This window comes from Sminthopsis crassicaudata, chromosome 4 (genome assembly GCF_048593235.1).
Source record: "Sminthopsis crassicaudata isolate SCR6 chromosome 4, ASM4859323v1, whole genome shotgun sequence".
NCBI classification, from domain to species: Eukaryota; Metazoa; Chordata; class Mammalia; order Dasyuromorphia; family Dasyuridae; genus Sminthopsis; species Sminthopsis crassicaudata.
The window spans coordinates 315,815,421-315,828,250 of record NC_133620.1 but is presented as its reverse complement, the minus strand read 5'-3'; the positions used below and the strand labels follow the sequence as shown (position 1 = coordinate 315,828,250).

At 35.8% G+C, this 12,830-nt stretch overlaps 1 protein-coding gene across 18 annotated transcripts in view; it reads left to right on the top strand.

Moving 5' to 3' along the window:
* Positions 1–12,830, top strand: part of RBFOX3 (RNA binding fox-1 homolog 3) — a 918,966-nt gene that overhangs the window by 339,683 nt on the left and 566,453 nt on the right. The window lies entirely within an intron of this gene.

The following is a 12,830-nucleotide window of genomic DNA, read 5'->3' as shown; positions in this document are numbered from 1 at the left end:
CAGTGAGCTTGACTTCAATTCTTTGGGGGCTGGGTGAAGAAGAGAATATAGAAAGCCACATTAAAGAGTTGGTTGGGAAAAGCAGATGATGAAACTAGCATGATGTCACGAACAGGGAACAACATTTCTTCATTTCTTTTATCAATAAAAGCACTAATATATTAGATCAGCAGAATATGATCAGTATATTTTACCAGATTGTTTTTTAGAAAAATTCTTTTTTTAAGACACTAGCCCTCCTAAACTAACATTGGCTCCTAAACTCCAAAACAACATTACTTTAACACCTCTACTCAAACAATTTTCCCTAATCCTAATCCTAACCCTAAATGTTTAGAAAAATTTTGGATAAAATAACACATATTATCCTTGTGGAGAAAATGATGATGATGATGATGATTGTAATAGTTTTGATAGGATTCAGAATGGGTCGGATGACTGGATTCAGAGAGTGGTTATTAAAAGTCTTATTGTCAGGGTAGCATGAGGAATAGCTTTCCAATGGAGTACCTCAGGCATCTTGTGCTATTTAATTTTTTTTTTCTCCATTCATCTGGATGGGCAGCTAAGTGGCACAGGTGATAGAGGATTAGGCTTGGAATCAGGAAGATTTATCTCTCTGATGATCATCTTCAAATCTGGCCTCTGACACTTACTAGTTGTGTTAACCATTGGCAGATCATTTAGCCTTTTTGCCTCAGTTTCCTAGTCTATAAAATAAGCTGGAGAAGGAAATGACAAACTACTCCAATGTCTTTACCAAAAAATGAAGAGTCGGGCACAACTGAATAACAACAATAATAGATGGCATGCTTATCAAATTTATAGATTATAGTACATGGTAGGAAGAGGGGAATGCTAGCATAGTGGATGAGAATAAGTATCTAAAATGATTTTGACAGGTTAGAGCACTGGGCTGAATCTAATAAAATGAAAGTCAATAGGGATAAATGCAATGGTTATAAATGGGTGCTAAAATTTAACTCTGAGGTTCTTACCTCAATAGGAGAAGCATAGTTAGACAATGATTATTCTGGAAAAAATCCGGGGATCTTTTAGTGGATTAGAAATTCAACATGTGATATGGCTGCTAAAAAATTCAAATGTAATCTTGGGCTTCATTATAAGATTCATAGCTTCCATAACTTCATAGATAGTATTTTCATTATGTTTGCTTGACATTCTCACTTATATCCCTGACTTTATTTCTGGACACTATTGGACATCAGCAAGCTGGTTGGAGAATTGGTTCAGAGAAAGGGAATGATGCAGGTCCACAGATTTGCTTACATGAGTATCAATTAAAAGTACTAAAAATGTTTATTCTTTGGAAGAGAAAGCTTATATGGATATGATATATTTCTTCAAGTATTTGGAAGAAGGGGAAGCTCTGGATGGGTCTGAAGTCAGGAATATTTACCTCTGTAGGTTCAAATCTGGTCTCAGAAACTTACTGGTTATATGACCTTGGGAAAATCATTTAATTCTGTTTGTTTCAGTTAACTTGTTTTTGTAAAATAAGCTAGAAAAGGAAATAGCAAATCATTGCAGTATTTTCACTAAGAAAATCTCAAATGGGCTCACAGAGAGTCGGAAATAACTGAAATTACTAAACAAGTAACAGAAACAACAAATATGGAAGAGAGATTAGACTTATTTTATTTGGCTTCAAAGAGCAGAACCAGGGGCAATAGAGAGAAGTTGCAAATGGGTCAATTTAGGCTTAATGTGCAGAAAAAAAAATTCTCAACTATTAGATTAAGAGTGAAATGGGTTCCCTCCTAGGATTTCTTTAGACAGAGGCTAGTTGGCCCCTTTCAGTTTCTTGTTGGATTTATAAAAGTATGTTTTCTTTTTATATATGGTGATCTAGATAGTTAGCTAGGTAGAGCAGTGGATAAAGTTCTGGACCTGGATCTTAACAAATTGAATACAAATTGAACCTTAGATATTATCTAGCTTTGTGATTCTGGGCAAATCATTTAATTTCTGTGTTCTTCTGTTTTTTTGTTTTGTTTTGTTTTTTGTTTTTATTGTTAATGGGGACCTATCTAATAAGCTTGTTGTGAGGATCAAATGAAATAATATTTGCAACAAGTACTTGGCATAGTACCTGGCACATAATGGGTACTATGTAAATGTTATTCCTTTCCCTTTCCCTTTCCAACACTCACCTTCCTAGACTGAGATTATGGGGCCACAGACAATGGGGCTACTGTTGAAATATTTGATGAATGTCCCAAACTGGATTTCTAGGTGATAAAGACTTCCTGGACTGTGGTCCAGTCAATTACAATGGTACTTCAGCACTTCTCTGTTTCAAAACTCTTCATATTCAGTATTTGATGCATTTTGATTAAAAAATTGTAATGCTTCAGCACTTGACATTTGCTCATTACTCCTTACACTTGATTGTTGTCTTGGTTGAGCAGTAGGGATGTAAGAGTGGCCAGGTGCCCAATTCCACCACTACAATTGCCTTGGCCATAAGCAGCTTCTACCCAGTGAAGGTGGCAGTGTATGGGGCTCCCAGATTGGAATCCATGTTGTGTATGTTGGTGCAGCAGTTCCTGCAGGACAATGTGGTTGCAGCATATAGTTGCCTGGCTCTCAAAACAGTTTGAAGGGGCATGGAGTGGCTGGTGTGTTCTGCAGGAGGAGAAGCAATAACGTGATCAGCAATGGGGAAACCCAGGTGGCAGCTATAGCAAGGATGGACTCAGGATTCCCGGCAGCCTTGAACCCCAATCTGTGGCCAGAGCATTGGGCAATGGAGGGCATAGAACTATAGCTTCTTCTATATCCAACTAGCTCTATATTCTGGGGGGCTTGGGCAGCATGGGGTGGGGAGAGAGTATAAAGGTTATAGTTTTCAGAAAATGAGTTGTCAAATAAGGAGGAGTCTGGCTGGGCTGGACTGTCTTGTTTCTCCACAGTTAGAAGCCCCACTTGCCCCTTTAGGGAACTGGGTGAGGAGGGAAAGTTAGACCGTGGACTGGAGATGTATTCCTTATGGGAAAAATCCATTCAGTACTTGTTTTCACCACTTATTGTGTTTCTGGAACCAATTAAAGACAAGTACTGAGGTAACAATATACATGTTTATATTTCTGGCATTTCTCATTCAGATGTCTGCCTTTATTATGGTGGTAAATCAACTGAATTCTGTCTTACAGTTTGTAAGGTGCTCAGTCACTGTCTCAGTAGACCATACTTTTGTCTCTGTGCTTAAAAGACTTGGTACCCATATTTTTCCCATATTAGATTATATGAAAAAGAATATTGGGAACTAAGCCACAAAGAACCAAACATTCTATAGATTTTAAATGGTAAAATAACTTTTGTTCTTGTTCTGATTAGAGGGCTCAAGGATAGACCTTTCCTTTTTGCAGGGATAGATCTGTACTTTGCAGATAATGCTTCACTTTCTATATTCGCATATACAACAAATACTCCCTGGTAGTGCTTCACCTGCTGCTTTCCAGCTTTCTTTTATATGTTGCCTTCCCCAGTTAGTTTATAATCCTAATGGCAAGACTGTCTTTCTTTTTCTTATTTATATCTATAGCACATGGTGCAATCCCTGGCACTTAATAAATGTTTTTTGAATTGAATCATTCTCTTTCCTTTTTTCCTGAATCTGTAATTATAGAACTCTATCTATCTGGGGCTTCCCCTCAATAGTAATCATGACTGTATAAGCAGTGGTCCTCAAACTTTTTTTTTTTTTTTTTTTTTTTTTATAGAATTTTTTTTCCACAGTATATATGCATGAGTAATTTTTTTATAATATTATCCCTTGTATTCATTTTTCCAAATTATCCCTCCCCTCCCTCCATTCCCTCCCCCCGATGACAGGCAATCCCATACATTTTACATATATTACAATAAAACCTAGATACAATATATGTGTGTAAATACCATTTTTTTGTTGCACATTAAGTATTAGATTCTGAAGGTATAAGTAACCTGGGTAGATAGACAGTAGTGCTAACAATTTACATTCACTTCCCAGTGTTCCTTCTCTGGGTGTAGTTATTTCTGTCCATCATTGATCCACTGGAAGTGAGTTGGCTCTTCTTTATGTTGAAGATTTCCACTTCCATCAGAATACATCCTCATACAGTATTGTTATTGAAGTGTACAGTGATCTTCTGGTTCTGCTCATTTCACTCAGCATCAGTTGATGTAAGTCTCTCCAAGCCTCTCTGTATTCCTCCTGCTGGTCATTTCTTACAGAGCAATAATATTCCATAACCTTCATATACCATAATTTACCCAACCATTCTCCAATTGATGGACATCCATTCAACTTCCAGTTTCTAGCTACAACAAAAAGAGCTGCCACAAACATTTTGGCACATGTGGGCCCCTTTCCCTTCTTTAGTATTTCTTTAGGATATAAGCCCAGTAGTAGCACTGCTGGGTCAAAGGGTATGCACATTTTGATAACTTTTTGGGCATAGTTCCAGATTGCTCTCCAGAATGGTTGGATCCTTTCACAACTCCACCAACAATGCATCAGTGTCCCAGTTTTCCCACATCCCCTCCAACATTCATCATTATTTGTTCCTGTCATCTTAGCCAATCTGACAGGTGTGTAGTGGAATCTCTGAGTTGTCTTAATTTGCATTTCTCTGATCAATAGTGATTTGGAACACTTTCATATGAGTGGATATAGTTTCAATTTCATCATCTGAGAATTGTCTGTTCATATCCTTTGACCATTTATCAATTGGAGAATGGTTTGATTTCTTATAAATTAGGGTCAGTTCTCTATATATTTTCGAAATGAGACCTTTGTCAGAACCTTTAACTGTAAAAATGTTTTCCCAATTTGTTACTTCCTTTCTAATCTTGTTTGCAATAGTATTGTTTGTACAGAAACTTTTTAGTTTGATGTAATCAAAATCTTCTATTTTTGTGATCAATAATGATCTCTAGTTCTCCTCTGGTCATAAATTCCTTCCTCCTCCAAGGTCTGAGAGGTAGACTATTCTCTGTTCCTCTAATCTATTTATTATCTCACTCTTTATACCTAAGTCATGGACCCATTTTGATCTTATCTTGGTATATGGTGTTAAGTGTGGATCCATATCTAATTTCTGCCATATTAATTTCCAGTTTTCCCAACAGTTTTTTCCAAATAATGAATTTTTATCCCTAATGTTGGTATCTTTGGGTTTGTCAAAGATTAGATTGCTATAGATGTACCCTTTTTTGTCCTCCTCAAACTTTTTAAATAGGGGCCAGTTCACTGTCCTTCAGACTGTTGTAGGGCCGGACTATAGTAAAAATAAAACCTCACACTCTATCTCTGGCCCTCAGCCCATTTGCCATAACCCGGAGAGCCGAATAAAGGTCCTCAGTCAGCCGCATCTGGCCCACAGGCCGTGGTTTGAGAGCCCCTGGTATAGAGTAACAGACATGGTGATCCCAAGCCTGGTTGGACCGTACCTCTGCTCTAGCTTTCCCCTTTCTTTTGCTGAGTAAAGATGACCACATAATGCTCTTGAGATGAGATAATTTCCAGCCTTAAAATATTTTAAAAAATGTTAATTAAAAAAAAAATGTGAATTTGAGGGGTAAGAGGTCTGCTGCAATACTTGGGGCTTTGAGAGCTAACTGACAACAGAGAGGAAGTTTATACAACTATACCCCTCTTGGAGAAGATCAGTCCTTGGCTATCTCCTCATTATATTGCCACACCCTATTTATTATCCTCATATCTCCCTCCCCATTAACCCCACCTCCTGGCTTGGGGGCAGGAGGATAAATGCTTTAGATGAGCTTTCACTTTATCTTGACAGAATCCAGACTTTGTATGCCATTTTTCATATATCTCTGTTCTATATTCCACTCTCCTCCCATCTTCCCCATTTTTGTATTAAGGATAGGGACTATCTCATTTGCTTATATTTGTTATATTTGACATATAATAAAGGCTATATAAATATTCTCTCTCTCTCTCTCTTTCTCTCTCTCTCTCTCTCTCTCTCTCTCTCTCTCTCTCTCTCTCTCTCTCTCTCTCTCTCTCTCCCCCTCTCTTCCTCCCTTCCTTCTTCCCTCCCTCCCTTCCTCCCTCTATCATGCTCTTGCTCTTGCTCTCTCACTCTCTCTCTTGCTCTCCTTCCCTCTCTTCCCCTTCTCCTTTTTTCTCCTCCTCCTCTTTCTCCTCCTTCTTCTCCTCTTTCTCCTTCTCTTCCATTTTCTCAGTCTTCTTCCTCCTCCTTCTTTTCCTCTTCCCCCACCCTCTCCTTCTCCTCCTCCCTTTCTTCTTTCTCTTTCTCCTCCTCTTTTTTCTCCTCTTTTTCTCCCTCCTCCTTCTTTTCTCTCCCTTACTTCTTCTGCCTGACCACATGTGTTCCTCCCTAAAGAAAGTAAACAGTTGTCTTTTATCTACATTTTAATATTGAATACCTTCCAACTCTTTTTTGAAGTGATCCTAAACATAAACCTAAGCTTTAACTAATTTTCACTAGGAGTACAGGATAGGGATATATATATATATATATGTATATATATATATATATATATATATGTAAATAACTAGAGAGTGGGAGAAAAAAGACCTTGACCTCTCTTTTTGAAAGCAAAGATCCAACAGAACTGAATCCAAGTCTGCATATTTGAGCCTAAAGCCTAACAGCTTCTTATTAAATTTGCAAAGATGAAAAGAAAACTTGCTTTCTAGTCACCACCAATAACTAATCTTTACAAATAAATATAATGAATTAAATTTTTTTTTTCTCTGTCCCTTTCCCTGCTGGACTGAATGGATGGCATATGTATTCAAAATCCAGCTTTAGCTTCATTTTCCAAGCAAACTTCCTAGCTGTTCTTCAAATTCTGCATTTCATCTCCCACCTTGGTCTTTGCCTGTCCCTCTGTGCTTGGCTTACATTTTCTCCTCACCTATGTCTCTTAGAATCCTGAGCTTCCCTAAATACTTAGTTCACGTACCAGCCCCCAAGTAGAAACCTTTCCTGGTCACCTAGTCTCTCTCTCCTTCAGATGATATCATACTTATCTGTGTACTGTGTATGCTCTATCTCTTAAGATAAAAAAGTCTTGGTATTCTCGGTGCTTAGCACAATGCCTTGTTAATATAATATAAGCACAATGTTAATAATAATAAAGTCTTGTGAAATGAAATATACTATTTATTGATATAGGTAAGTTATTGCTCAGAAGGCTACACATTTAGGGGTTGGAGACCCTTAAAAAGCTTTCTTTCCACCTCTGATCTACATATGTGGCTGATAAGAATTTTTCTATTCCCCCTTCAACTTCCTCATGTTTTTGCTTATCTTCACCCATATTGAAGTTATATGGACATGTGTGTACATGTATGTATTTGTATGTGATGACTCCCTTTTGTATATCCATTGAGAAATAATCTGAGACCAATGGAAATCCAATATGGCTTTAGAAACTAGTTGATTCTTGGAATTTTGCCAGGAGTGTTTTTCATTCACTTTCTTCCTCTTGAGTAATTTTGAGAGTAGGCAGAAGAATTTGAGAAAATTTAGCTTTTACCAAAAAAGCAGGCTTCTAATTCAGATAAGGCCATGTATTGGACAGAAATAAAAACTACTAGAGGAGAACGAATAGGCAACTTGCCATAATGAGAATGGGTCTAGATTTTCTGTCTCTAGGTCTTTTCTTTCTTTGTCACCTAGCAGAGCTCCATCTGCAAGTAGTTTGAAACATTTTGCTCTGATTTTTTTTAAATCAATAGGACTTTTAAGAAAATGGCCAATTTGCCTCTTTTCTGGGAGCAACAAGACTACTCTTAACTGGAGAGACATTAGGGCTGACATAGATGTGTTTTTTCTCTCTCTAGTTGACTGTAATATTAAAAACCAGTCAGCGAGAGAAGCCAAGCCGGAAATCAAATCATCTGACATAACTAGGGACTATGTGTGGAAGTGGGAGTGTGAAGGCTTACATATGTTGCCTACTATGGCAGCTAGAATCACACACTATACATTTAATACTCTAAAAGAAATAGTTGGTGGTCAGTGATCAATATTGTTGACAACTTTTAAAAATTTTCTTAAAAGTTTTACTGAACTTTTTTGCTTTTGCTATTTCATGATAACAAAGAGAAAAATTTAATCAGCTAATTAATATGGAGACCATGTTTGGCAGTGTATGCTATATTCTAAATCCATAATTCCTAACATTCTACTGAAAGGAGATAGGATTTTTTTTTTTCAGCTATTCTCTAGGAAAGAAATTGTTTTCATTGCAATTCTTCAGAATTCACGTGTATTTTGATTTCATGGATGATGGTAATTATAACATGATAGCTAGCATTTATAAAGATCTTTGGGATTTGCAAAATACTTTATAAATATTATGCCATTTGATTCTTACAACAACCTCAGGAACTAGATGTTATTATTGTCTTCACTTTACAAATAAGGAAACTGAAGCAGACAGAGATTAAGTGACTTGCCCAGGATCTTACAGTTTGTGTGTGAGGTCTCATTTAGTCTTAAGTCTTCTTGATTCCTGATCCAACATTTTCTGCACAGTTACATCTAGACACTTATATTATGTATCTATGAATTTTCAGTCATTTTCAGTAGTGTCTAACTGCATATGACCCCATTTTTTTTCTGGAAAAAGTAATGATATAGTTTGTCATTTCCTTTCCAGCTCATTTTACAACAAAGAAATGGACACACAAACAGGGTTAAATGACTTGCCTAGGCTCACACAGCTAGTAACCATCTGAGACCACTTTTGAACTCAGAGAAATGAGTCTTCCTGACTGTGCACTATAGTGCTACTAACCTGCACAGGCATAAATATATAGCTACTATATATTAAATACTCTCTTTGTGTAACAAAAGAAATATAAGATATGGTCCCTATTTGTGAGATGCTTATAGTGTAGTTGGGTAAACAAGATGTACATATACAAAATAATTACTAAACATGACAATAGATGTACAATAAAGTCCTAACTAGTTTATTTCAGCCAATTGGAGAATAGGGTATTATATGAGATGCCTGAATTGTATAATACAGATCGCAAATGCATTAGGAATTCAAGGAAGAAAGGGATGGATGCAGGCTGGATTCTGCAAGGCTTCATTGAAGAAGTGGGGCTTGTTCTATGTTCTAAAAGAATGGCCCATATTTGATAGGTATTAGGAAGGGTGGAAATGATTCCAGGCAGTCGGAACAATCAGACAAAAGTCATAGAGGCAAAAAATGAGTATATTGTATATGGAGGTCATATATATTGGGTAGAAAGTAGGCAGAAGAGTCTCAATTTCATGTAATAGGCAGCATGGATTAGGAAAATAACATGACAGAAGTTGGATTTCAGAAAGTTTAATATAGTATTCACATGAATTTCACTGGAGAAGGGAGACAGTAGTGATATGGAAATATATGATGGTGTACTTTTTATATCAATTTAAAGAGAAAAAACAAAATGGAAAAGGACCTATATGTACAAAAGTATTTATAGAAGCTCTCTTCTGGTGGCAAAGAATTAGAAATTGAGGGGATGCCCTTCAATTGGAGAATAACTAAACAAATTGTGGTATGTGATTATGATAGAACACTATTGTAAGAAACAATGAGCAGGATGCTCTCAGAAAAACCTGGAAAGATTTACATGAGCTAATGCAAATCAATTGTGATGTGTGCGAAGTAATAACAATATTGTAAAGTAACCCACTGTGAATGACTCGGCTATTCTTAACAATACGGTAATTTAAGCAACTCTGAAGAATTTATAATGAGAACTACTATCCATTGCCAGAGAAAGAACTGATGATATCTGAATACAGATTAAAGACAATATATCTATGTCTATATCCATATTTATGGATAAATAAATAGATGGGTGTGTGTGTATATATAGATATATCTGTACAAACAGATATGTGTATATCATTTTTATATTTACAAAGCACTTTTTGTGCAATCCTGTGAGACATGTAGTGTATGATCATTACTATTTTGTAAATATGAAAATTAATCTTCAGAGGAGTTAAATAATTTGCCTAAGGTATTAAAATTATGATATTGAAAATGTTCCCTTTCACTTCAATTTTTCTGATAGTTAAGGGGAGAGCCAAGATTTTAACTCAGAGTATCTGATTTCAAACCAAGGCTCTTTCCATGGCAGTACTCTATTTCATATCTTGGACACAGTCTAGTTATAAAGGATTGGGAAATAAGTAGTTATTAAGGAAATGGAGTGGTAATAGATAACACTAATACTTTGTCAATGAAAGGGAGGAGAATAGATGACAGAGTCAAATGAAGCCTTTTTAAAATACCGAGGAGACTTGCATATGTTTCTGAGCTATGGGGAATGAACTAACTAGACGAAAAGAAAAATTAAAGATGAAAAAAGGAGGGAATAACTGGTAGGGTAAAACCGTAGGAGAGGAAGGAGAGGCTGAGGTTTAGGAGACAAGAAAATAAAGGTTAACTTTTCAAGGTGAAGAGGCATCTTTTCTTGTAGACAAGGAGTGGGATTAAGAGTTTAAAGTTCTAAGATGTCAAATAAAATTGGATGAAAGAGCTTGAGGTGAGTGGCTCTGATTTTTTCAGGAAAGTTAAGAAGTAAAGTCAATTGAAGAAAGGAAAGGCAGAGGTGGCATAGGTAGCTTGAAGAAATTTTTAAAATAACCACTGGGAAACCTGATAGAATGGTAACAATAAAAAAAAGAGTTTTGGGGATATATATATATATATATATATATATATATATATATATATATATATATATATATATATATATACATATATATATATGCCTGTATGTGTATAAAGTGTATATTTTGTTTATGTTTAAATAATACTATAGTTGTTTTCCTTTAAAAATAATATTAATTCTTGTTACTTCTGGGTCACCTTTATGATTTGGGGAGGGGTTGGGCGGGAAAGATTGCAAGGCAATTGGGATTAAGTGATTTGCCCAGAGTCATGTAAGTATTAAGTATCTAAGGCCAGATTTGAATTTAGTTCCTCTTGACTCCAGGGCTAGTATTCTCTTCATTGTACCACTTAACTGCTTCATCTGGGTCACCTTTAGCCAGTCTCTCTTCACTTAGGCCATTATCTACACCCTCTTCCTTCAGGAAATTAGATTTCACCCTTCAAACAATCTTCAGGCTTTGATTAGGAGATTTGGGCCTTACTTTACCAAATCCAGGCCATTTTGGGTCTTGTGCATGCTGAATTTAGGAATCTTTCCCATGTCTTTTCTCTTTATATGGGCTATAGTCCCCCTTTAGAATGTGTACTCCTTGAGGGCTTGTACCCAGCAATCTGTCTGTCCATTTCTCTGTTTGGGGCACTGTGGAATTTAGGTTCTAACCATTTGTTGTTATGAATGTGGTGTTTTGAAAAGAGGCCAGCCCAAATCCCATGAGCCCTCATTTGGAGGCAGAGCTTTCAGGGACAACAAAGTGCTATTGTTTCATGGGCTTTGCAGCAAAAATCCTACAATAGGTATCTTACCTTGCTTAGAGAGAGCCAGGAACTTCAGGATCTGCCAGGGCCCACTTTTGACACCTTGTACTGTGATGTTCAGTAAGTCACTTTTTTTTCTTGGTGCCCTTGTGTTTAACCTCTTGGTTTCATTTTCTCATTATACAAAGGGCAGTAATGTCAACTATTTCTCACTTTCCATACTAGGATTTTATAGCGAGATTTTATGGGAAAAATTTAGAACACCTCAAAAAACATGGTAAACTCAAGACAGAAATGACTTTCCTTTTCATATGTAACATATACATGACATTACTATTATTATATTGCCATCATGTACTATTATTCATATAAAGCTGGCTATTAAATCAATCTTGGCCAAGAATTGCCATGGCATTCAATACAAAGGATCTATGTAATATTGTCATTGTGGGAAGCTCTCTCTTCCAACACAGATCACAGTACTCATAATTTAGTTAATCAACAGAAAATAAGAATTTATATATTTAGAACTGGAAGGAATTCAAGGAGCCATCTAGGATGACTCTCATTTTACAGATGAGGAAACCAAAGGGGAGAAAAGTTAAGTGACTTGTCCAAGATGGCAAAATTGAACAATTAACAAGTAGCTAATTTGAACCCAAGGTCTTCCTTGATACAAGTACAACAATCTATTTCTGCCTCCTGCTATCTTCTCCTAAATTGATACTAAAATGCAAGAGTTAGACAAATGCTGAGATAATTGATTTTATAATCAATCATGGAGTACTTGAGCTAGAAGATTCCACAAAGATCATCCAGTCCAAACTCCATCATGTGGCAGTGGAAAAAATTGAACTTAAGAAAAGTGATTTTACTAAGATGACAGAAATTTAGTTGCAAAACCTAAACTAGAACTCAGAGTTTTTGACTCCCAAGGTCTTCTGAAATAGCATATTACTTCTTAATTTTACAAGTGGTAAGTGTGTATGTGTGTGTGTAACATCCATATGCGTGTTTATATAATACACATATATCCATAGATTTATGTTATATATTATTATTACATTACTATATAAATTATGCTATATAATATTAATTACATTAATATTATACGTGCATATATGTATATAATTCATATAAACATATTTGTATGTTTTATATGTATATTATATAATATATGTTGGCATTTTAACTTTTCTGTTTAGTAGAATAACTATATTAAGGAACTATCTACTAAGTCATTAATTTTATCTAACATCATGTCTAGCCTATTTGTTATTTTTATTGATATTATTATTATTAATGCTGATGAAAAATGTTGGCAAATCTAAAGAATTAGCCAAACAGAAACAGTGATTCAGAATCCTGAGTGGGAGGGA